The sequence below is a fragment of the Gymnogyps californianus genome, chromosome 17 (assembly GCF_018139145.2).
Source record: "Gymnogyps californianus isolate 813 chromosome 17, ASM1813914v2, whole genome shotgun sequence".
NCBI lineage: Eukaryota > Metazoa > Chordata > Aves > Accipitriformes > Cathartidae > Gymnogyps > Gymnogyps californianus.
Genome location: NC_059487.1, coordinates 4,313,526 through 4,336,578, shown reverse-complemented (window position 1 = coordinate 4,336,578; position 23,053 = coordinate 4,313,526). Strand labels below are relative to the sequence as shown.

The 23,053-nt window shown below is 45.5% G+C and overlaps 1 long non-coding RNA gene across 1 annotated transcript in view; it reads left to right on the top strand.

Annotated features, from left to right (window-relative positions):
• Positions 1-12,368, top strand: part of LOC127023391 (uncharacterized) — a 29,980-nt gene extending 17,612 nt beyond the window's left edge. Inside the window, exons 2-3 of the long non-coding RNA XR_007767436.1 lie at positions 10,030-10,219; positions 12,232-12,368. This is a non-coding gene — a long non-coding RNA (uncharacterized LOC127023391). The remainder of the gene's footprint in view (positions 1-10,029; positions 10,220-12,231) is intronic.
• Positions 12,369-23,053: the final 10,685 nt, after the last annotated feature.

The window sequence follows — 23,053 nt, the reverse complement described above, 5'->3', positions numbered from 1 at the left end:
TAGCCGGCGTGGGAAGCAGCAGGGGATGGGGATGAGTTGTGCCTGGGTTGCCCCCAGCCACGGGGCGTTTTGAAGCCAGAGCTCAGTTTTAGCCCAGGACCCTCATGCAGAGGGAGCTTCAGCATCAAAGTTGTGGCTTTAGCCCCGAGCTGGCAGCAAGGCATGGAAACACTATCTTTTTGCTTTTGATCTCAAGCTGAAGTGATTGAAATTTCGTCCTTTATGTGCTGCAGAGGTTCCACATCTGTTCCTTACCCCACGCTACAGGAGAGAGCTGCCTTACACTGTGCTTCCCATTGTTGTGTGAATAGGGCCAGGAGCAGAGACCAAAATGCCGCTGCAGCTGTCTTGGACGTGCGTGTAAGTTATTTGCACGTGGCCCATACAAAGGAGGCAAACATACCTCTCTGTTTCTGCCAAAGGAGTTAAATGCTGCTCATGCATATCATCACGTGTATGTGGGGGAGTGGGGAAATAGGTCTAGGAGTTAGAGCTCTGGGGAGGGTTGCTGAAATGACTCTGCATGCAAAAACCTTGTGTTTGGATGTATGGGGGGCTGTTGTACTCATATTATCAAAATGTAGCAGTGGTTCAGATGTACAGTCGGTTAATGGGAGGTGTCCCTTTAGGGAGCAGCAATCAAAGCCTTTATTTGCTGCTCAGATGCAAAGGAGATCTCACTACCCTGCCCAGAAATGGGGACAGCTTATCCTGCAAGCTTCAGAAAGATCAGTGCTTCCTTTAATAAATGTTTTCTCCAGAAACTGGCCTCAGTCACAGCTGCAGGGGGAGCAGCTCTTAACTATATGTCCCCAGGATGAATCTTTCACAGCCTGGAAGAGCCCATAAATTGTGGTTTGGTAGCACTTGTACGAGACAGATTTGATACCTGCGTGAGACTTGTCATAGATGGGGCTCACGCTGTGAGATCACTGGGTGTTTATATGGTACGGAGCAGGGTGGGACCTCAGCTGCAGCTCATCCTCTACGAAGGGGTTGAGGACTTGTTCATTTATGGCCTTGCTGCTGAAGTGGGATAGTTGGGGATGCTGTCCTTACTCTGAAGGCGGTGAATGTGGGCAAGTTCAGAAGATAGAAAATGCTCCGCAATCCATTATTTAATCTTTGGAGTTGGAGAAAAAAAGCCATGTGTACTTATGCGCTTTTCTCTGGCAGCTGCTCTTTTGTATTGGAGATGGGAACCTGAGCAAACTCCCTTGTGAAAACCCACCGGGGAGTAGCCCTTCCTCAGCCAGCCCTGACCCTCACCTCGATTTGGGGAGGCAGATGGAGACCTGGAGCTCTGTGCTGAGCTGGGCTGCTCTGCCACGGCCATCGTCAGCATAAGCCGGTGGTGGCAATAGGCAACGCTGGCTCTTGACTTCCAGCTGCGTAAAGGGATTGCGGCATTTTCAGCTGATGCTCTCTAAAATTTAGCAAGGGATATGAGTGTTAAAACAGGGCAGCTAGAGCATGAGAGGTGTTGGCAGCTGTGAAACATAGACTGAGCAGAGATAATGGTGCGTATTATGTGAAACTCTTCCTATATCTAACAGGCTGGTATAAACGTTATTAGTTTGCTGCCCTGCTTCCTTTGGTGTAATCCTCATCAAAAAATGAACTCTACTGTTCTTCCAACAGGACTGGGGGTTTCCTTGTTTTCATTTCTTTATCCTGAGGCTTCCTACATCTCACCTTCCATCTGCACAGAAAGGGGTGGTAAATACTTGAGAGGAAAAAACAACAATTGGGAACACCCACTTATTGATGTTTTCTGCATTGTCTGCCCAAGATAGGCAGTCTCCAAGGCTGGGGGCAGAAGGTGAGTTCCCTGTTTGATGGATTAAAATGAGAGAGCATCTTTTAAGATAAATTCTTCCTCTTGTTGCTCACTTGTTCATTTCCAAACAGTGCTTTGTTGCTTCATGGGGTGTATTATTTCTGCTTTTTCTATCTCAAGGAGGACTCAGATTCTTCCTACTTGTTTTCTAGGGTCAAGCTTGGCCTCTAAGGAAGCGAGGGACGACTCAGTGACTCCTCTCCTTCTCCACCCACCCTGAGCTGCTCCTGTGTACAGCAGGGCCAAGCTGCAGCTGGTGGGAGAAGAGGAGGGGAAACCCCTCTTTACATATGTTTGAGGGTTAGAAATATCAAGGATGGGGAAGGTCATGAAAAATGTATGTCCCTCATGTGGGGGCTGGCCTACATTTCCCACCAAATGACTCTATGCCTCCTGGCCAACACTTTGAAGATGTACCCTGTGTGTTGAGTTGTTTTTCTGTTGTTTCTCTTCTACCTGCATGAATTGACTTGGGTGATCTCTCATTCTCCCTGCACCATTAGCACCCCTTGGAGGTGGTGCTGGGGATGGATGCACTGTCTTTGTGCCATCAGTGAGGTGATGTGTCTGGAGCGTGGCCACCGGGCTGCAGAGCCCCAGTGTCCCCTAACGTTCAGTGGAGCATGCTTTTCACGAGGAAGTTCAGCACTACTGAGCTCTGGTGAGAAGAGTACAACGTGCAAGCTGTGTTGATGGTACTGGAGCTTTTTCCCTATCCGGGCACAAAGCCCAAAGGGTTCCTCTCGCTGGTGTGGGCACAGGGGCTGAATAAGCTGTAGGGGAGGGGACACTAAACTCATCATAAATTAATTTTTATCTCTAGGCAAAACTGGTCCCCAAACTGGGTGACATTAACAGTGGTGCATCACCACAGGGGGCTGCCAAAACTGCAGAATGGCGTGGTTTTGTATGTGTGGGTACATGGGCTTTCTATAAATACAATCACATGAAAAAGAAAGAGCACTGACTGGGAGACTGCTCCCCCACATCTGTGTATTTCACATCTACTGCCTGCATCTGCCTGCGTCTACCTGCTCGTAGTGTGACTCTGAAATACCGTCCCCTCTGTTATGCATCTTGTATTTTTCATCCTTTTCCCAACTTAACCTGTTTTTCCCTTTGGAAGAAACTGCTGCTCGGCACATCTCAGGTACTGGATTGCACTTGCAAGGAGGGATGTGCACAGACAGGATCACCAACAAATTTAAATTAGAAGGGCCCTTTGGGGGTCCAAGTGGTCCCAGGCTGCTCGGGACCCGGGATGTGCATGCTGTGGCTGTCCTGCCTGTAGGCTTCTCCTGAGCTCCCTGCCATCTGTTCTTGTTGGTGTTACAGACAAGGACACTAATAAGTTAAGTAATTACTCATGTCCAAATCAATTTGCTGTCCTGTCTGCTTCATTTTCTCTTTGGAGACAATATCAGCATTGATTCCTGAAGTCACCCTTCACATCTCCAGTACTGTGCACAGGCATATACTTTGAGTGACTTCTGGAACAAGGTCTGAAGGAAGACTTCTTCGTTCAATGAAACTTGTTTGCTACTGTTGTGGTTTAACTCGGCAGGCAGCTGAACACCACACAGCCGCTCGCTCGCTCCCCCGCGGTGGGATGGGGGAGAGAATCAGAAGAAAGGTAAAACTCGTGGGTTGAGATAAGGACAGTTTAATAGGACAGAAAAGGAAGAGAAAAATAATACTAATGATAAAAGAATATACAAAACAAGTGATGCACAATGCAATTGCTCGCCACCCGCTGACCGATGCCCAGCCAGTCCCCGAGCAGTGGGCCGCCACCCCCCGGCCAGTTCCTCCCAGTCTTATTGTTCAGCATGACGTCATACAGTATGGAATGTCCCTTTGGGCAGTTGGGGTCAGCTGTCCCGGCTGTGTCCCCTCCCAGCTGCTTGTGCACCCCCAGCCTCCTCGCTGGCAGGGCAGCATGAGAACCTGGAAAGTCCTTAACTTAGTGTAAGCACTGCTCCGCAACAATTAAAACATCAGCGTGTTACCAACATTATTCTCACACTAAATCCAAAACACAGCACTGTACCAGCTACTAGGAAGCAAATTATCTCTATCCCAGCTGAAACCAGGACAGCTACTTTTTTGTAGCAGTTGAAATACCTTGATGGGGGTGCAAATTATTTTTCTGGTAGATCTCAATGATCTGGCAAAAAGGCAATCGGAATTTAACGTTGTCGCTTAAAGGTAGCAAGAGACTGGTGTAATAACAAAAGTGGGGTGCAGAACAGGGCTTGCTGTCTGAATGGGCTGTCCATTGGCTTCCACCACTCTGGAAAATTGGATTCTAGTGTGTGGTTCAGCTGGCTGGAGATCTCTGGAGAAAAACCTGGGATTTTGCAGAAAACGTTAGTGATTTGTCATTTCTCCTGGTTCAAGGCTGCAATAATGCACCAACAAGTGTTGTTTCTTTGGAGGAAAGCAAAGCTCTTGCTCCTTGTCGTGCCCGAGAGGTGCTATGACTTCTTTTGTTTAGCTTTCAAAGCACAGGACTGTGACCCTGGGAGCATCTGTAGCTGTACAGGCACATGTGGTCTTCCCCTGCTTGTGGCCTCTGGGCTACATGCTCCAGAAACAGGGATCCAGCAATGGGCAAGCACAGGGTGGTCCTGCTGCAATGAAAATGAAGCCTCTCCAACCTCCACCCACAACTTGGAAAGATATAAGACTTTTTGTCACCTTTAAAGTGCAAAAAGCAGGATCGCCATCCAAGCTCGCTGCTGGCTGCGTGTAAGGGGCTGCCTGGTCCTCAGCATCCATCCGCCCTCGTCTTCTCACCCCTGTGGGTTGCAGGAGAAACAAGGTGTGCAGGGATCAAGGCAGTGTTGTACTCTGCGGGGTGAGGAACTGTATCTTTAATTTTCATACGTTAAAGTTTCAGGAGCTTTTGCACCTATGTGCTCTCTCTGCTGGCCTAGGTGGGGCTGCCCTGGCTGATGCGGTGGATGAACACTCACTACATCCAGCTGTGGGTGTTAATCTTCTTTTCCTGGGAGCCCTGATTTATGTTCTGCCTACAAAGGAATCTTTATAGGTATGGCAGATAAAAATAGATGACTTTAAAGTCATCAGGTTTTTTAAACTAGAAAATTAATTGTGAAATTCTGACCATCTATATAAAGATCTTAATTTAATACGTTTAAATAACTTACATTAAATGAAAATGCTAAAGCAACACGTTTACTGCTGAAGTTTTCTGACGCATCAAACCACTGAAAGGGTAGATGTAATCTGGCTGAACACCTGCAGTGAGCCTTGCTGAAGGGCTGCCTCGACTTTAAAAGCAGGTGTTTTCAGGAGTTACAGAAAGAATAATTTTTTTATAGCAGTTTTATCCAGTGGTAAAGCTCAAAAAAAAATTAATTCAAATTTGGTAAAAACAAAACCAAAAAACAGTCCAGGAAAGCGGTTTTCCTTCTGCAACCTCTGAATAAAAATCAGGAGCAAGAAGATAATACCTATTAGCTCTAACATCTTGAAGATTTTGGCCCCAGGTATTGGAAACAATCAGTTCAATTTTATTGACCGCATATAAATCTTCTTTTGCTTAGTAAATCAGATTTAAATGCAAAGCGTGTTTTAATAAAAATATTTTTATTACCTAGCACACATGAAGAACTTGTAATTGGTAGAAAGCTATTTGAAATGCTGATTTGTGCATTTTCATTCAGTTCCAGTTGTTGTCCAAATACGGTTTGACACAAGTGAAAAATAAAATATCATTTAGTAAATAGTAAAAGTATCACTTAGTGTTGTTTAAAATGGCAAAAAATTGGAAAAATTCAGACTCTGAACGAATGCAGGTATCTGTATTTGCTTAAATGTATACAGATGAAGCAGTGAATTGAATGTAAAGGCTAACTTTTATTGCAGTTCATGATTTAATTATTTCCCACCAATGAGAATGAACCTTTCTGCTCAAGAGTCACTCAAAAGTACGAACAGAAATAGGATTGAGGCCAGTGATGCTTGCTGATTTGAAACACTTTTATATGAATCAACCCACCCCTGGGAGGGAGGGAATAAAAAGACCTCTCCGTTATCAGTGCAAACCAATGGCTCCGGAGAGTCGCGGTGCCTCTCAGTGGGTCGGCAGGGGATGGAGCTTGGGGGGGCTGCTGTGGTCCCTGGTATCGAGAGCTGAAACTGCCATGTTTTCTCCAGTTCCAGGACAGAAAAGAAAGGTTTCCAGTCCTTCTGAGGGCAAACAGTGAGAAATAGCAACTAATCAAATGGGGCATGATAGATTGCTGTTAAAGGAATAAAAACCTGCCTGCACTGATAATAAACATTGCAGCTGCTTCCAAAATTACTCCCTAGGGCAGCTTGTTCAAACTTTAGTTGTGGAGGAAAAATAACTGTGCCCAGCAGAGCCAGTCCATTCAGTAATACAAAAAAAACCATCAGGGAAAAGCCAGTGTGGAAGAGTGGCATCGGTGCCTCTTGCGACTTTTGTCAAGGATGTTGTGCTGAAGTGATCCCGAGTCACCAAGATGGGACTGTCCAGCTGGGTCTGAGCCTCAGCTACTCTACCTGGCTTCAGTCCTCATGTCCTCAGCTCCTTCCTCATGTCCTTCTTCTGTCTGTTGTGATCTTCAGGTTATGTTTGGCCAGAAGTTTCTATGTAGGTACATAACTGGAAGGAGGAAAGGAGCCAAGAGCTGATCTAGCACTTTTTGTGTGGTTCTTCTGAGTGGTTTGGGGATGCCCTCATTGATTCTGCTTCTGGCTCCCTGCACCATCTGAGGCTTCTCAGTTGGTGTCCGTGTGTCTTGGCTTCCCACGTCTAAATTTGGTATAGCACTGATCAATCTTGCTGGAGGACTGGGAGGCCAAAGGTGTGTAGGGTGAAAGGGCAGGTGTTAGGCTTTGTAATGCTCCATGGATGCAGAGCTTTACCTGCTCCGGGTATAGCTTTTGGGAACCATTGCACTTCAAGGAGGAAAATCCCTTCCTCGGTCCCTTTCTCAATGAGAGGAAGCACCTAGTGCCCTTTTGGAGACCTCTCTTTGGCATCAAGGGAAAAAAACAGAATGATGTCTGCTCTCCCATCTCCTCTCCTTCCCATAGAAAAGGAGCTGGGGTCTTTTGGTCCTCACCCTCCAAAACACCAAGAGAAGTGCAAAACCAGTCTTGCTCTCACCCACCTCCCTCCCTTTTCAGGAATTGCTTCTGGAGGCTCCTCCTTTTGCCTTAGCAGCTTAATTCTAGTAAAATTATATCCCCAAAACATGGTTCTCATGAAATGCTATGCTTAATAAAATGTGTTGCACATCAATAATTTAGGTACTTGTGACGACACGTAAAACTCTGTTAAAAATATTGCAAACGTGGCCCGGTGTTCTTGGTAATTAAAAATGGATGTAATGGCAAAATATGTTAGGTGTTAACTCTATTTCAGATTTTCCTTGTGTTTAAACCAGGGGCCATCAATTTTAAAATACCATAAAAAGCATGACAAGATTGTACTATTTTAAATATATCTGATATATTGTCCCATGTAGTTAAATTATTAATATGCAATGCAGCCAACAGGAGCCTAAATTCTACCCAGCACAAGCTCTAGGTGATCGTTATAGGAGGAGCTTGGTAAGCTACGGGGGAATGGCGATAAACCTCAGCAGCTGAGTAATCTTCTTTGGGTTTGAGTCTCCTCTGCCTTGCTCCATATGGAGCCATTTACACCTGTGCTAAGTGGGGATAAAATGCTGCCAATCTGAATTCTTCACTGCCTTGCCCTCGAGGTTGCATTTTACATCTGGTTTGCATTTGTAGAGCCAGATTGCAGCCTTATCTCTGCTGTTGTAGCCTAGACATTACAGCAGGGAAGTCAGGTCAGTTGTTTGAGATTTGTGACAGGGTGGCTGAGAGCAGAAACCAGAGTGTTTTTAGCATGGGAAGAGAAAATCAACCGCACATGCCTGGAATTAGTGACTCACTGAATGCAAAGCTGGGAGTCGCTCCGACCCTGCTAGGATGGAAAGGTAGGGAAAAGAGGTATAAATTAAATGGAAGAAAGTAGAGATTTGGGCCAAAAACGTAGGCTTACTGTTGGACTTCAGGTCAGACGCAGCACACTGATGGTGGAAATCTGGAGAAACCCCAAGTACTTGCTCTGTGTTAGCAGTTACTCAGGTAAAGTCTTGTTTTCAGGGTTATACTTGTCCCAAGGTCATGGATGAGGGGGGTTCTCCTGATGCAGATAAGAAATCTGGGGACCTTGGGCAATGCAATATAAAGATATGGCCCTTGTTTCCCAGGGCATGCAGCTCCCTGGGGGTCATCAGCAGAAGGTAAAGCGTTGACAAGGCCCCAATATTTTTCACACTCATACACAGGGCCAAAATAAATCGATCCTTTTTTTGTGCTTGCTCCAGGCTGTGCCCTACTGCTGTGGCTCTGTCTTTGTTTTGGGACAAAAGAGATGAAATGAAAAGGTAGTTCAAATTTCTTGGGCTTTTTATTTAAGGATTGCCTACAGGCTCAGGAGGGCATCATCTCTGCTTTACCAGCACCTCTCTGGGAGCCCTGGCTTAGGGAAAATCTTATTTTAAGGAAATAGAGTTGGTGTGGGGTCTGGGGTGAGAAGGGGATGTACCATGAAGTCCCTGAACACAGGCAAAATACTCCGTCCTGGGAATTGCACCTTGTAAGAGCCTACAGACTGGGGTGTCAAAAAAAAAAAGAGCATTAATTCAGTTTAGTTTTGCATGCTGTTCCTGGCGGTGCTGTTTTCGGAGGTGGTGTCTGAGTGCAGCACTTAGTGCAGCTGGCCAGCTGATTAATATTTTCTCATGGGGGGAATTTATTCCTGGCCTGACACAAGTGGGTGATTGGTTTATGCCTTTGATCCTGAGGATTTACAGCGCTGTGCCATTAGGGAAACTGCGCATCTGTGTTTGTTCAGGGCTGGCTGGATCCTGCTGTTGTCCGGAGGAGCAGGAGGATCCCAATTTCCTCCCCTCCCCTTTCTCTGCTCCTTTTAATTTTCCGCTGAGGGGTGATTCATGCACTCTCCCCTTGGCTAAACCAGTTGTGTAAGTGCTCCTGGCTCCTATGTTGTATCAACATCCTTTTTGTTCCTCTGAGGGCATAATCTGTAGGTGATATTTTAGAGAAATCAATGTGAAGAGAAAATTGGCAGCTTCGGCTCTGCATGAAAATGACAAGTGCCTCATTATTGGCCCAAAGATTTTTTTTTTTTTTTTTTTTTGGGAGGGGGGTGGTGGTGGAAAATGTCAATGTTCTATTTTTCTTTTTAAATGGACTCAGATTATTGTGGCTGTTACGGAAGCGTATTTTATTTTCCGTTTAGTACCATCTTCATTAGACACTAGAATGAATCTCTCCATATGGCAGAGTACATCATGGAGAATTAATCGTTCTGTTCATAGAGGTAGTATTTTCATGAGTCACTAATAGTGATGAGTGTAGTGCTTCCTTACAAGATTTTTTTTTTCCTTGAAGAGAAATAAAAACAGATAAAGAATAATAAAAAAGAAAAAGACAAAGAGCATCCTCCTGATGTGCAGTGTACAGTGTGCATCTCGCTGGGCAGCCAGGCAGGCAGCTGGGTGCTGGGAAGAGGAGTTCAGGATGGCTCCACCTGCCCACCCACCCCTCCGAGTGGGGTGTTTTAATTGATATCATCCTCCATGTTTGTTTGCCTGACCTTTCCTCAAAACTTTGGGGATGGATGTTTGTTATGCTTTCTGGACAGTCGGTTCTGGTGCTTTGCTACCCCTCAAATTCAACAGTTTCTTTTGACGCTGACCCTAAATGTGCATTCCTGCAATTCAAACATGTTCATTCTCACTTTATCCATAGCAGATACGGAGGACGATCTGTCCGTGTCCCTCTCTGAGGCTGCGGCACTCTAACATGAGGATTTATCCTAATTTCCGTCTACAACTTCTCTTCTGTAAACTGAATCCCAGCTCCTTCATCTTTCCTCACAGTTGCCCCTTCTTGGTTTCCCAGTCCATCCACCTCGTTCCCAGATGGCAGTGCCCCGGCGGGCAGGCTGCAGGTGCCCGAAAGCCTCACCACTGCCCCGTGGCTTGCCCTACCCTGCTTTCCTCACCGTTGGCCCCGGTTTGGCTCAGGATGGTCCTTGGCTGATGGCCACGTGCTGGGTCTTTCCTACCTAACCGTAAGTTTCTGCACAGGTCCTTGTTGACCACAGCCTGCTGCTTCTGCGGAGCGCTTCCCTCGTTTGTCAAGACTGGTCCAAGTGCCCATTGTCTCCCATTTGCTTGCACCGCTGCCCCAGCTGATGTTGTCTCCAAACTTACTGTTTCGCCCAGGTCAGACAGTGATAATAGTGACCCAGGACAAATCCTCACCCAGTGCATACAGGTATGTTCCTCCAGTTTGACGATAAGTCATTGAAAGCTGCTTTCTGTTTTCCACCTTGTGCATTACCACCTTAACAATTTCACCTAATCGTACTTCTGCAGCTTGCTTAAGACAATGTCATGTAAAACGATGCCAAAGGCCTTGCTGAGGTTGTCGTATACAACAGCGACCGCGCCTCTCTCTCCCCCCGTGAGTCTTGCTGCCCTGTCATAGAAAAATATGAGATTGGCTTGATATTTGTTCTTGACAAATCCATATTGGCTGTTCCTCACTGCCTTGTTATCTTTTAGGCGCTTAGAAAGTGTTTGTTTGATGATTTGTTGCAGTATTTTTTCTGGGAATTGAAGTTAAGCTGACTGGCCTGTAATTCCCTGCTATGTTTGCTGTTCTCTGCTCTTCTGGGACTTGCCACAGTCCCTGAGTTTTCAAAGATAAGCGCTAACAACCCTCAGATTGCCTCCACCACTTCTAAGTACCTGGCAGTGAATCTCAGCAGACCCAGCTGATTTGAAAACATGTAATTTATATAAATATCTTCCGGACTATTGCTTCCCCCTTGTAATCTGAATTCTTACCTTTGTCACAAGTAACAATTGAAATATCTATACAAATGAATCCATCATTTTTAGTAATGAAGCATTACCCTCTGCAATGACAGCTGGTAACAGCTTTGCTGAATAATGGAGGAACTCTTCTCCTGGTCATTGACTTATTACTAATTTGACTTAAATTTTTTTGTTATTATTTAGGTTCTTTGCAAGCTCTACAGCAATATATAACTTGACCTGTTTTTTATTGTAATTCCTAAGTGCATGCTTTACTCATTTACACAGTCCTTAGCCATTTGAATCGGTTTCTACAACCTATATTCTTCTGTCCTGCCTGTGGTCCGGGATGTGGTCCTCACCAGATGCTTTTCCATAGTTTATTTGGTGTATTTTTTTTTTTAAGATTCAAAAGCAGACAGGTCAGAGGGTGAGAAGATTTTATGCTGGAGATGGTAGAGATTTCCTAATGTGACACAACATCTCTGCTGTGCCCTGGCAGGCTTCAGCAGCCGACGGCTGGGGTGGGCACCCTGTGTTATCCCACCGGCCACAATGCTTTGTGGACAGGGCCAGGGCAGCAAATGTGCTGCCGTTCTCAAATATCTTAACTTTCCAGGTGAAAACATGTCCTTAAAATAGACCAGAAGAATTTTCACTTTGGCACTCTGACACTTTACATTTACTTTTATCTTTGTCTTGTTTTACCATCATTTTGTGACACCATGTTAATAGTGAGGAACAGATTTCACTGATAATGGTATACTATGACAACCTGTTAAGCAAATCACACTGATGTTTTTCTTACTTGCATTAAAGATGGCTGGGATTTGGCTTGCTGAATGAAACATCAGATTTTTTCCTGTGTTTCAAAGTGCTTCCCATCTAGTTTGCAATGAAATGGTTTGACAGTTTTCACGTAGGCAACACTTTGATCTATGTGTCAACTTGCTTCATTGGAACAAACAGGAGATGTTTTGTTTTAGAGAAGAAGTTTTTGGTATCTGCTGTCCCTGATAGTTTAAAAATAAATAAGAAGCCTGGTGTGTCATGCATTCTGTCATGGTAGAACTTGTCAGTCATAATAACATGTATTATAAGTTATAGTGGATTTGTCATAAAATGAAAAAAAACCCCACCAAAGCAGTATGACAGAATCACAACTACAATTTCACAATTCTGAAATGAAATTCTTAATGGAAAACTTGAGACAAGATGATGTCATGTCACTTCATAATTTCCTAATGGCAACTGACAAATAACTTCAGCTTCAGTAGAACTGAATCTTTTTCAAAAGGACATTTGGATGAAAAACAAAACCGGCCAAACAAACAAAAGGTTCTTGCCCTCACTGTGAGATGGACAAGTGTGACCCCTGAGAGCCTACATCGGGTGCTAAAGACTGGATTGTGTTGGGAGATGCCTCTTCCTGTGACTCATTCAGTCTTCTGCCTTATCTGCTTTCAGGAAGAACCCTTTTCTCGATGTAAGAGCCTTGCTGGTGAACGCGAGGCCATGGAAGAGCCAGGTAGCTCCTCACCTGTAGGAGCGCTTTCCCTTGCTGTCCTGCATGTGATGGTACTGTCATTTCTACCTCTATGGCTGGCAAGGTAGGTCCATTTCTTTTGCCTAAGTATAAATATTGACTGCAACCTCCTCTCTGTGGGGAATCTCAGCCTCTGAAATGCTGCTGGTTGTTGTCTCCTGGGATCTCTCGATGGTTTTCTCTTCATGAGGGAAGCTTTGAGGTAGAGAGGAGTAAGCTGAGGGCTTGGTCCCTCTGCTCAGCTGAGATTTGGTGGTACTGGGACTCTGGGAAAGCTGGCCAGGTTGGGCTGTGTTGCCAACGGGCTAAGCTGGCTCCTCACTGCACCGTAATTGGTGATGGTCTGGCTTGCCCAAGGAGATAGACCTGGAAAGGAAACTGGGTGAACGTAACACCCCAAAATAAAGGAAAACTGCTCCACGCTCTAGTTTTCTGCCATACTAAACCCCCCCCACCTCTTATGTTCTATAAAGGATGATGATCCCGACACTAATTAGTACCGTATTAGTGTATTCCTACAAGACTGACTGAAAAGAGGAGTACCACAGACTGATTCTTTACCTCTACTTTTTGCAGTTCTTATGCTTTTCAGAAATCCACTGGATCTGTACAATCTCTGCCCCAGGCTGGTTGCTTGTGCCAAGTAGCAGGTTTGGACCTCATCTGAATGTTTCTTTGCAAAAGATTTACATTGGAAGATGGTGGTTTGATGAAATCTTACGTTTCTGCATGCGCAGCATGCAGAAATGGTATTGATTTGACAGTTTAACTTCGCAGGGAAAAAAGGCAGTATTTTGGAAATTGACTGGATTCGAATCACAAGTTTTGATATTTTTAGTTTGAAATAACCTTTTATTTCAAAATACAAAAAAGGCAGAGGGAGGAGAAATCAAGAGTCAAAACTGAAAAGAAACTTACCGGTGGATGAGATTCTTTTTCTTCCCTTTGGAAAGGTATTTCATAATTTAACAAAGGAAAAAAAAAAAAAAAAAAAGATTTTGCATTTCCACTCAGGACAAAAAAAAGTCTGAGTCTCTCTGTGGCCAGAGTGTCTACCAAGAGCGAAAGAGCTGCAGCTACGAAGAAAAGGGTTATTTCTGCGGTGTAAAGCCTTCCTTCCCTTCACTTTTCATGCAGCCTGAATCCAATCATGGAGAATGTTTATTTTGAAAAGTCATCAAGGTAGAGTTAGAGCTGCGGTGACCTGGTGGCTGTTATTGAGATCTCAAACAGCCACCTTCGGTCTGAAGTCTGACAGCCCGCTGTTGTGCTGCCGGTAGGATTACAACTAGTGCAAAAGTCTTCGGCTTTTAAGGCTCGGCACGTAGTGAGGTATTCTGGGGTTTGCATGGAAATAGAGATATAGTAGTGAGTGTGTGCATGAGCGTTTTTCTCATGAGTAACTGCTAAAGCCAGCGTCAAGCTGCTAGATATGCGCCGTGTTTAAGTTATGCAGGATTTGAAAGGTTTGGGTCTGAGCACTACTGCTGGTAGGTCTCTGCAGGGCCCAGTCTAAGCTTGCAGGTTGGCTGGCTCTGTAAGCAAAATAATAATGAATATAATTATGAGTAATTTCCAGCTTGTTCATAGTCAGAAGCCAAGCTGAATAACTAAAGAATCCTGATTTCCTTGGTACAACGATGTCCTGTTCAGGATTGGGCAAATAGCACAGAGTTTTCCATTCATATTCCTGTCAGCGTCTTAAAACAATTCCTCTCCTCCCTGCTCTCACCTTTGATGGATAGACCACTCCTATTAATACTGATGCTCTTGGGGCCACGAGGCTTCCTCCGAGTGGGGCTGCTTTGTGCTGAACAGGGGCACAAGGGAGCAAACGGCGGCACCTCTCCTGTCTCAGCAGACAGGACACAATGGAGAGATGCCACCCTCAATCAAGGGATGGATCTCGTGATAACGCGGTCCTTCAGCCCAGGTTCTGTCTGCAATTTGCCCGCAAGAAAATGCAAAAACCCCAAGTGCACTGCTGCTTTGAGATGGAGGCTCTGGGAATAAAGGGGTGGCAATGGCCTGCATCTAGGGGCAAATCCAGGACAGTTCCTGGGAATGGAGAGGATAAGGGCTCATCTGGGTCCTGTGTGGCAGCACCCGTTAGGATTTGCAGCTGTATGCTCTTTCTTATACAGCAGGAAAAGTGTCCCCTTCTGACAGGGGAGATGAGAAGCCCTGAACACCCTGCGGCAGCAGCAGGAGGTCAGGGCACATCACGATAGGGCCTGCAGCTGAGACGGCAGGGCAGAACTGCAATTTGCTGAACAAACGGTGCTTGGGCATGTTTGATATGTAACTGGGGGATACGGAAATGCTGGGAGGCAGGTTTGCACTTTATGCACTGCCATGCCAGTGTGTGATGAAGTAAGTCCTTTTGGTCTTGAGAAAAATGCTGCAAGATCTTTGGTGATTGCTAGTCGTCAGGAGAGTATCCTGTCTCTAAAGGCTTTTGTTTGCTATAAATCTCCAAAGATACTTAAGAGCCCTAATTCTTACATGTGAAAGTCTACTGCTAAAGCCCCGAACTAGGAAATATATATATGCACGTAAAGAGCTTCGCACACAGGAGGGCTCACCTCCAGCTCAAGAGCATTACTCACATTTGCAACATTCGTCCCCAACAAACTTGGTGCATTGAGACATAAAACTCGGGGAAGGGGAAGGCTTTGCTCAGGTTGCTTCTGCGGGGAGCTGCAGGCAAGCTCGGGGGGTGCACGGGCACAGGGGCTGCTGCAGCAGGGCACAGGGTGATACACAGCCGCGTTTCCCAGGGCAGGTTCCCACCCCGATGCCTTTGGCTTGGTGAGAGGAACTCAACTGACTCATGGCAGTGGGAAAGGGAGTAGATACCCACAAAGGATAAAACATCTGTCTCTCGCCTATTTTGCCCTCATTTTGAGTTATAGTTTCACTGCTGCCACTATTTTTTTTACTATTTCCAAACTCAAAAGCATAACAAAGGGGAAAGATAAAGTCTGAAATCCATTAAAAGCTTTTTATTCTGTGGACTTTTAAAATGTCGCCTCACCTTGATGTTGTTTGAGTTCTCAGTGGCTAAGCTGAATTCTAATTTTGCTCCAGTAGCTTTGCTAGCCAGCTATATCTTTCAGGCTCGTATTACATGGAAGATTAAAAAAAATCATCCAGATTTCATTTTTAATCTGTTTCACTTTAAACAATTTATCCTTTTTGAGATACCTAATTACCCATCCTCTTTTAGATAACCACATGATGTGTGTGTGTGTTCCATCTGTGATCACAAATGGAATACCTGATCCCTATGGAATCATCCACTGGGGAATGAGGGTAATTGGTCTCTAACAAATACAAATTTGGAAACATCTGTGCAGATTTAAGTTTAGGGAGCAGGACTGGGGAGCAGGTTTCAGCAATGGGAAGAGAGCGAGAAAGCAGAACTCAAGGTACCAGGCAAATATTGCAATTAAATTAGTCAGCTTGAGGAAATTAAATCAAGGGAAATTGGAATGTGTCATATTTTTTGATCTGGATTTCTGGCTGTTATGAGATGTTGAAAAGAGCCAGTGAAGAAAATAGAAGCTAATAAGTTTTAATTTTTTTTCCTAGTGACTCAGAGGAGAGCTGGATGAAGCCCTTTCCGATTTTGTGATAATTAATGCAACTCCCATGGCAAAGTGAAATGCAGTGATTAGTCATAAGTCAGCTGAACTCTCACAGCAGATTTTCAGACAACTTCTCATTGTTCAGTCTGCACAACCTTTTTTTTCTCTTTCCTTAAGCCAAGTACTCTTGCACGGGCCTGTCCTATCTACAGGGCCAATCTTTGCTGAGGAAATCTGGTTGGAAACTTTTGATGGGCAGTCAGTGATTTTTTGCTGATTTTTTTCTCTTGGGGGCAGGTGGGGACTGGCATTAGCTAATGAGCAGATCTGGGCGCTGGAGAAGCAGAGGCACCTGAACCTTTTGCTGTGTGTTTATGAGAGTCTTAACCTCTGGCAGGGCAGCAGGATCCCAGATTACTGGAGTTATGTCTGGTGGTGCTTCTGGGGGACGGGTCAGAGAGAACCTCGTTGCTGATGAAAGGGTAGAGCGTGCTCTGTGCTCCCTGCCACCGCTTCCCGCAACTCGCCTTACGCTAGCTCTGGGACTCCTTGAATGCCTCCAGGAGCCAGTTTGGCTCATTAAAGCAGCGGGGAGAAACCTAGTTTTTGGCAGGAGAGGTGAGCTGAATTGGCTGGTGGTGGGTTGAGGGCTCCAGGGGCACCCTGAGATGGAGGATGGGGCAGAGCAGAGGTGCAAGTCCTTCCTGGCAGCTGTGAACTGTTAGACTGGCAGCATGGGGACTGCAGCATGAAAGTTAAAGCTTTTATTTCTGATTTACTGGAGAACAGCTTCAGAAATCTCCTACCTTCCTATGCGTTCAGAAGATAGCTTCATTTTTCACACTTAAAGGAAAGAAAGAACTTCCCTGACTTTTAGGGGATTTGGATCAGCTTCCTTTACTTGTTCTCAACATTATTAATTTGATTCTCCTCCAAGGTCTGCATTGGGAAAAGTAGTTAAGCATATGGTTGAAGTGCATGGTTGGGTATCAATAGTTACGAATAGATGCTTAAATGCATTCCTGAAGAAGGACGCTTCTGAGCTGTGAATGTGCAGATTTAGCTATTCCTTTAAAAAAAATTGTGCAAGATGCTCTGAGTGCCTTTATAGCAGTGCCCATGTAGTGATAAGTAGGGCATGTGGTCACAGATGATTGTAAACCAGACCCAGGAACCTTTCTTAAAGAATTCTGCTTTCAGTTTCTAATTTGACTGAAATTTATGCCAGTTTGTAAACAGTGTTAGTTTGAGTACAGTTTTGGTATCCTCTTGCAAGCCAGGAGGATCACAGGCTATCATAACCCAGAGCTCCTGGGCTCTTAAACGCTGGAGAGAGGAGCACTCCAGCAGCAGTGCAATTCATTTCCCCAGTGCTGTGCCGGGCCCCGCGTCCCCAGCAAATTTAAATTCAGCAGTGAGAGCAAAGGAGGCCAAAGGCCCTTACACACGAGCAGATGAGTTACAGCTTCATTTTTCATGATTACTCAGGTAGACAGCACAACGCTGACAGTTAATATAGAAAATGGGATGTGTCCTCCTCCATGGAGATTGAGCAGGAGAGTGAGGAAGGATGAGTTGATGGAGAGACCGGCAAACTCAGGAAAGCAGCAGACCTTCCTGTTGCTGTGCACTGCGGTGCAAACGAAGGCGCACGAGAGAATTTGCAATTAGTATCCAAGGAGGTGCAAATTAGCCACCCCGTTCTGAAAAGTGTTGCCACCAGCTCCTTCCTGAGCCTGATTTCTTCTCCTTGCTTGAGCTGGTGTGTGAGAGGAAACCCGGGGATGTAGTTCTAACTACATCGTGCTTCGAAGGGCCCACGAGGAACGTGCTGCAGAAACAGCATGTGCCTGTTCTAAAACAGCAAAAGCTGTTAAAGTCGAAAGGTTTGCAGAGCCCTGAATGAGCTTCCTGACAGAGCAGGTAGAGGAGCGGAAGGTGGGGTGAAAGCAAAGGTTTAGTATCTCCCCCTCCCAAGGACTTTACAAGCTCCTTCCAAGAGCTACAGGAGAAATGCTCTGGAGCCTTACTAACCATGCAATACTTTTACAAGAGGGGGAGAGCAATGTATGAAGATACTGGGTGATCTGCTGCTGCTGGTCAGTGAAGCAGGCTGTCCTCCCATAGGTGTCTTTTTTTTTTCTTTTTTTACATCTGTTGATACTATGAGCAGAAAGGTTTTCAAGACTGCGTGATCACAAAAGGAGACTTGCTTTCCTTTAGATGAAGTATGTGCTGATGTCGAGTGTCTATGACTGGTTTTTGCTCACTTGTTGCCCCAACCCCATGAGTGCAAGGGCTGCTGTTGAGTATTTTTTGCAATACATAGGAACTTTGCTTTTGGAAAGCATAGGCCAGAAGTAACTTGAATTATTATTTTTCAAAACTGTCAACACAATCTCTTAGACTTTTTCATAGAAAAGGCTGATGTTCCAAAGATTTGTGCAAAATCTTTCCAAAACGAGCCATTATTTCTGCTTGTAGAAGAAGAAAATAAGTGTTTGTGGGCTCACTATGGAGCAAAGTAAGGGCCTTAGTTTATTTCCATGCTGCCCCAATGATTTTATGTTAATATATACCATGAGATTGCTTTTTTTTTCCTTTCTATTTGCACTTTATTGCATCTCAAGTATTTATTTCAGGTTCCTGACAGGCTCTGAGAGGTACCTCTAGTTATTTTAAACAAATAAATCATGTCTTGTCTGTAGGATCCCCCCCAGGGTGTGGAGCAAGCGAGGTACAATTTTCAAGCACTGCAAGTCCCCAGGCGGAGCGTGGCAGCCCGGTGATTGATTTCTGCAGTCCTGGGGCCAAGCACCGTCCCCACGCTGCAGGCCAGGGCAAATGACCTGCCAAACTCGATGCGTTTACCTGATAGTAATGCAAACCACACAGATGTGCAAAGAGAAGGCTGGGATGGCGGAGTCATCTGGGAAGGACAAATTTGTGTTTGGACACATTTTCTTTGGTTTCTCGCTCTAGGTTGCATGTGGGAAGTTTTTGCTATAGTTTCTGAAGTTCTGCAAATGACCCTTAGTCTGGGTCTTGTTTCTATTGTTTCTTGGTCTCTGATAACTAAATGTGGAGTTAAATATGGGAGCGCAGCAAGAAGAACGCAGCATACCTCCCATCTCCTCCACTTACAATGTCATTTCTTCGTGAATGTTTGCAAGTAAAAATAGAAAAATAAATAGATGTTGAAGTGAATCCTAGATACGATCTCTAATTAGATTAAGACCCACAGTTATGGAATAATAAATCATCTAACTACCACGGTACAGCTTCACAACGCTTTTAAGATTGATTTTTGCCTGAGGCCCTGGGAAAGTGACTTCAACAAAACTTAAAGAGATTAAGCCTGATTATTAAGTGAAAATACTTTTTTTGATGCCCCTTCCAGACACACGAGCGATTCTTAATGACCCTGTTAAAAAAAATGACACCCTATGTAACTTTGGCAGCTGCATGGAGCATGGCTTTGGTCATTTACCTGTGCCCAAAGCAGAAGTTAATAAGTCAAATGCTGACCTGGAAATGTGAGAGAGATGATTTTTTACTTTCAGCCCTTCTAAATTAAAACACATGCCCCGGTGTTTCAAGTATGAGGACTCTATTCATTTCTGTCATTGTGTTGTGTCTGTAACTCAGAAGTGATTCGCAGCACCATCCATCTCCAGTCTGCTAATTTTATCAAGCTGAGCCATGCAGGGTCCATCGCTAACAATGAAACTTTATTTCATCTCACCCATTTGTGGTGTTAATCAGCAGCGCTTTTCTCTCCAGCGGGTTGCTCACCCAGTGCTCCCAGCAGTGCAGGGGCAGCCAGAGCCCTTTCCACGGGCACAGGAACCAGCAGTGCCAGGGGAAGGCTCCTGGTTTGGAAACGGCGAGTTCAACCCCTAAAAAGTCGCTCCGTCTTTCTGTGCATCACTTACCCAGCTGGGGAATGCTGGCCGTGCTTCTGGCCATCCAGGCATCCGCTGTGCTTGAAGGGCTGGATGCTGCACGTGAGACAGATAAGTGCCTGCCTGGATTTTAGGCCAGGAGACTTGACCTAAATTCTAATGGCCCTGGGATACTGATTTTTTTTTTTTTTTTTTTTAATAGCTTTGGGCAATAGAAGTGTGTACCTGGCTTGTAGGAGTGTTAGCAAGCAGTAATTAGACTATGTTTGTACGTGGCTTTGAGAGCTTGGGGCTATTATTTCTCACCTGCAGTATAGCTAACCATCCATATACTTTTTTTCTTCACAGCACGCTGCAAGTAGTATGTAGAAAGGAGTCGCTATCTGCCACACAGGAGCATTTGGAAACCATTATTATTAAATTAATCCAGATGGCTTGACAATGCCATTGTGTAGGGCACTGGCCTCTTACCTCTGGACATGCAAGAACACTCGGTCTCATAAAAGTGCACGTTACTTGCCATCCATCTTCACTGCGAAGCTCTCGGTTTTGCCACTGTCCAAGGAAAGCCTGGCTTGCAAGAGCCAAGGGAGTCAGTATGTGCCAAGATGCGTGGAGAATCAGTTCCACCCGGGAATTTTTAGCAAAGCTTAAACTGATGTGTCTGCAAGGCAGTGACTTCCAGGGTCCTGTCCCGAACACCGGCTGCGTGCAGCGTCTGACAGCTAAATACATCAATTGCTCATTTGCCATCGTTGCTTAAAAGAGGTGAGCAATAAGCAAAGCTTGGAATAGCTTCTTCATGGAAAATCAGACTTTTGATAGGGCTTTAAATATGCAGCTGGTATCTACTGGGGGCCGCAGATTGCTACAAAGGCTAAGGGGCTTTTTCAGTTTTGCTGCCATGATGCTCCCTGCAGAATTTGGCAGGTGCTTGTGGCTGGAGTTGTACACAGACTGTGTAGCACCCACGCAGCAGAGGGTGCGGAAGGGCATGTGATTTTCCTGATGAACAGGAGGAGGTTTTCCAATCTGTAACATTTAAATCAGAGCCCAGGAGTGAGCGTAACCAGTTGAAAATGCACCTCTCTCTATGCCTTATTTCATATTGGCAAAAGTGAGTTTTACCACCCCACGAGCCCACCTTAGCTTGAAACTCTTTGGCCTTTTGTAATCTCTCAGCAATTCTGTGTCACCTGCAGATTTGGCCTCCCTGGTGTTATACTGCGGGAGACACCTTGGTGGTGGAGCAGCGTGCTGTCACTCCCATGCCGTGGTCACTGCTGCCGGTCCTACCCACACGCTGTACTCTGTCCCTTCCTAATGGGTGGCAGGGCTGGGCCTCTCACCTCGTGTCCACTTATTCCCCTTAATAGTTTCTTGTGAAGACTTTGACAAAGGTTTTTAAGAAGGCCGAGTGCTCTACTTGGCCTCCTTTTAGTCATTATTTTATTGACGTTTTGCAGAAAACTAATTAGAGGCTCAGCTGCTCCTGACGGGAACTTTGCTGTTTTCTCCTGTCACATCATGTTCCCTGTGGTACTTCATCCCTAACTCGATCCCTGTCTAAACCAGAGGTAATGTCTTTCAGTGCTTTATGCTCTATATAAACAGCAATCGTCTTCTCTGTTTGGTCAGACTGCATGTCATGAGCATTTAATTTAGAGTAAGGGTTTGTGCTGAGTAAGAGGGGAGAGCAGAGGGGAGCAGGCGATGGAGGGGGTGGATGCTGGCAGACAGGAGGGATGGGGCTGCCCCAGGGAAAGGAGGGTGCTGGGTGGGCAAGCGGGCCCTTTCTCCTTTAGGAAATCAGGTCTATCCCTGGGCCCTGCATGGATATGAAATATGAGTGATTTTGGTTTTTTTCCTGGTGGAAAAGAAAGGCGAGACTGTTCCCTAGCCCCATGGCGTGACCTGACCTGCTCCTGCCGGGATTTACAAGCTAAACTTTTCCCTGCCTCTCAGGAGCTCCTATGACAGGGTTATACGCTGTCGAATAACAACTTGCAATGCCCTAAATGCTTGAAATGGACAAAAATAAGTGAACTACACTGTGCAAATAGTTCCTAAAGGCATTGGCATAGACTGTAATCTTGTGGCAAGAGAAAGCACATAATTCAGGGGCCTGTGATATGCAGTTTAGGTATAGTGAAGTGAGGTGTCTCACCAGGGGGTGAGTACGTGCTGGGCTGGGGCACTGTGGGGCCCAGAAGAAGTTTTTAAACACTTGGTCTTACGCTGGGTGCAGTGTCCGTCTGCGTGGAGCTGGAGTGGGCACCATGCCTCCAGGCTGTTGAATGTAATTTTTCGTTCCTTTTTAAGTGATATTGAGATCAGGGAGGTGTTAGTAAGCCCCGTGTAAGCCCTCTTTGGAGGTGGCCTGTCTCTTTCAGTGCACACGTGGCCAATTTTACCATTTCTAAGGGCTGCCATAATGTGGCAAAGCAGGGCCTGGCTGCTGGCAGTGCTTTCTCACTCGCTCACGGTCTCTGCGGAGCAGCCTCTGCAGTGAGCTGTCACCAGGGCCCCCTGCCTCTCTGCTTCTGCTGCATGCAGAGGGGAGGATGAATTGCTCTTTCCATGAGTATTAAATATTTTATTTTGTGACCTTCCTCTAATCAGATGCTTTATCTCAACCATATATTAAAAGAAGAGTAATAAAAAAAAGATTTTAATAAACTTAACCTTAAATTGTGTAATTGTCACTTTCCCAGGACATTAGGGAAGCTGTAAGGGAGGAAAAATACGTACAGAGCAGTTTTTGGTGCATCGACAATTTATTATCTAATAATCTCTTCCACACTATTCCCAGTTTTCTCGTTACTTGTATGCAGCATAACGCCCCGTTGCTAGCAGCAGGTTGCTGTGCTACTGCAGAGCCAGATCTGCTCCATGTCGGTGTCGAACATGCTGGTGGCGGGAGGAGGAGGGACTGTGCTGGGTCCAGGCGCAGCCAAGACCTGAAGCTGTTAGTATTGCTAAGTGAGTTGATTTCTTTCCTAATGCTGGGCTGATTTTGAGAAGCGCTGCCTTCAGCAGAGTAGTGGCCAGCTTTCCTGCACCGACAAGCCATGGCAGGTGTTTCTCAGAGGTGCCAAGCCATGGCAGGAGGTTCAGCCCCATGCTAAAGAGAGCCACCCTTGAGTAGCCCAGGGGACATAGGTTGGTCACCCCTTCTCTTGCGTTAGGATGCTCTTGGGTCCATATGTGGTGGGGCCTGACCATCACGTGCTGTGGCTGTTCCTCAC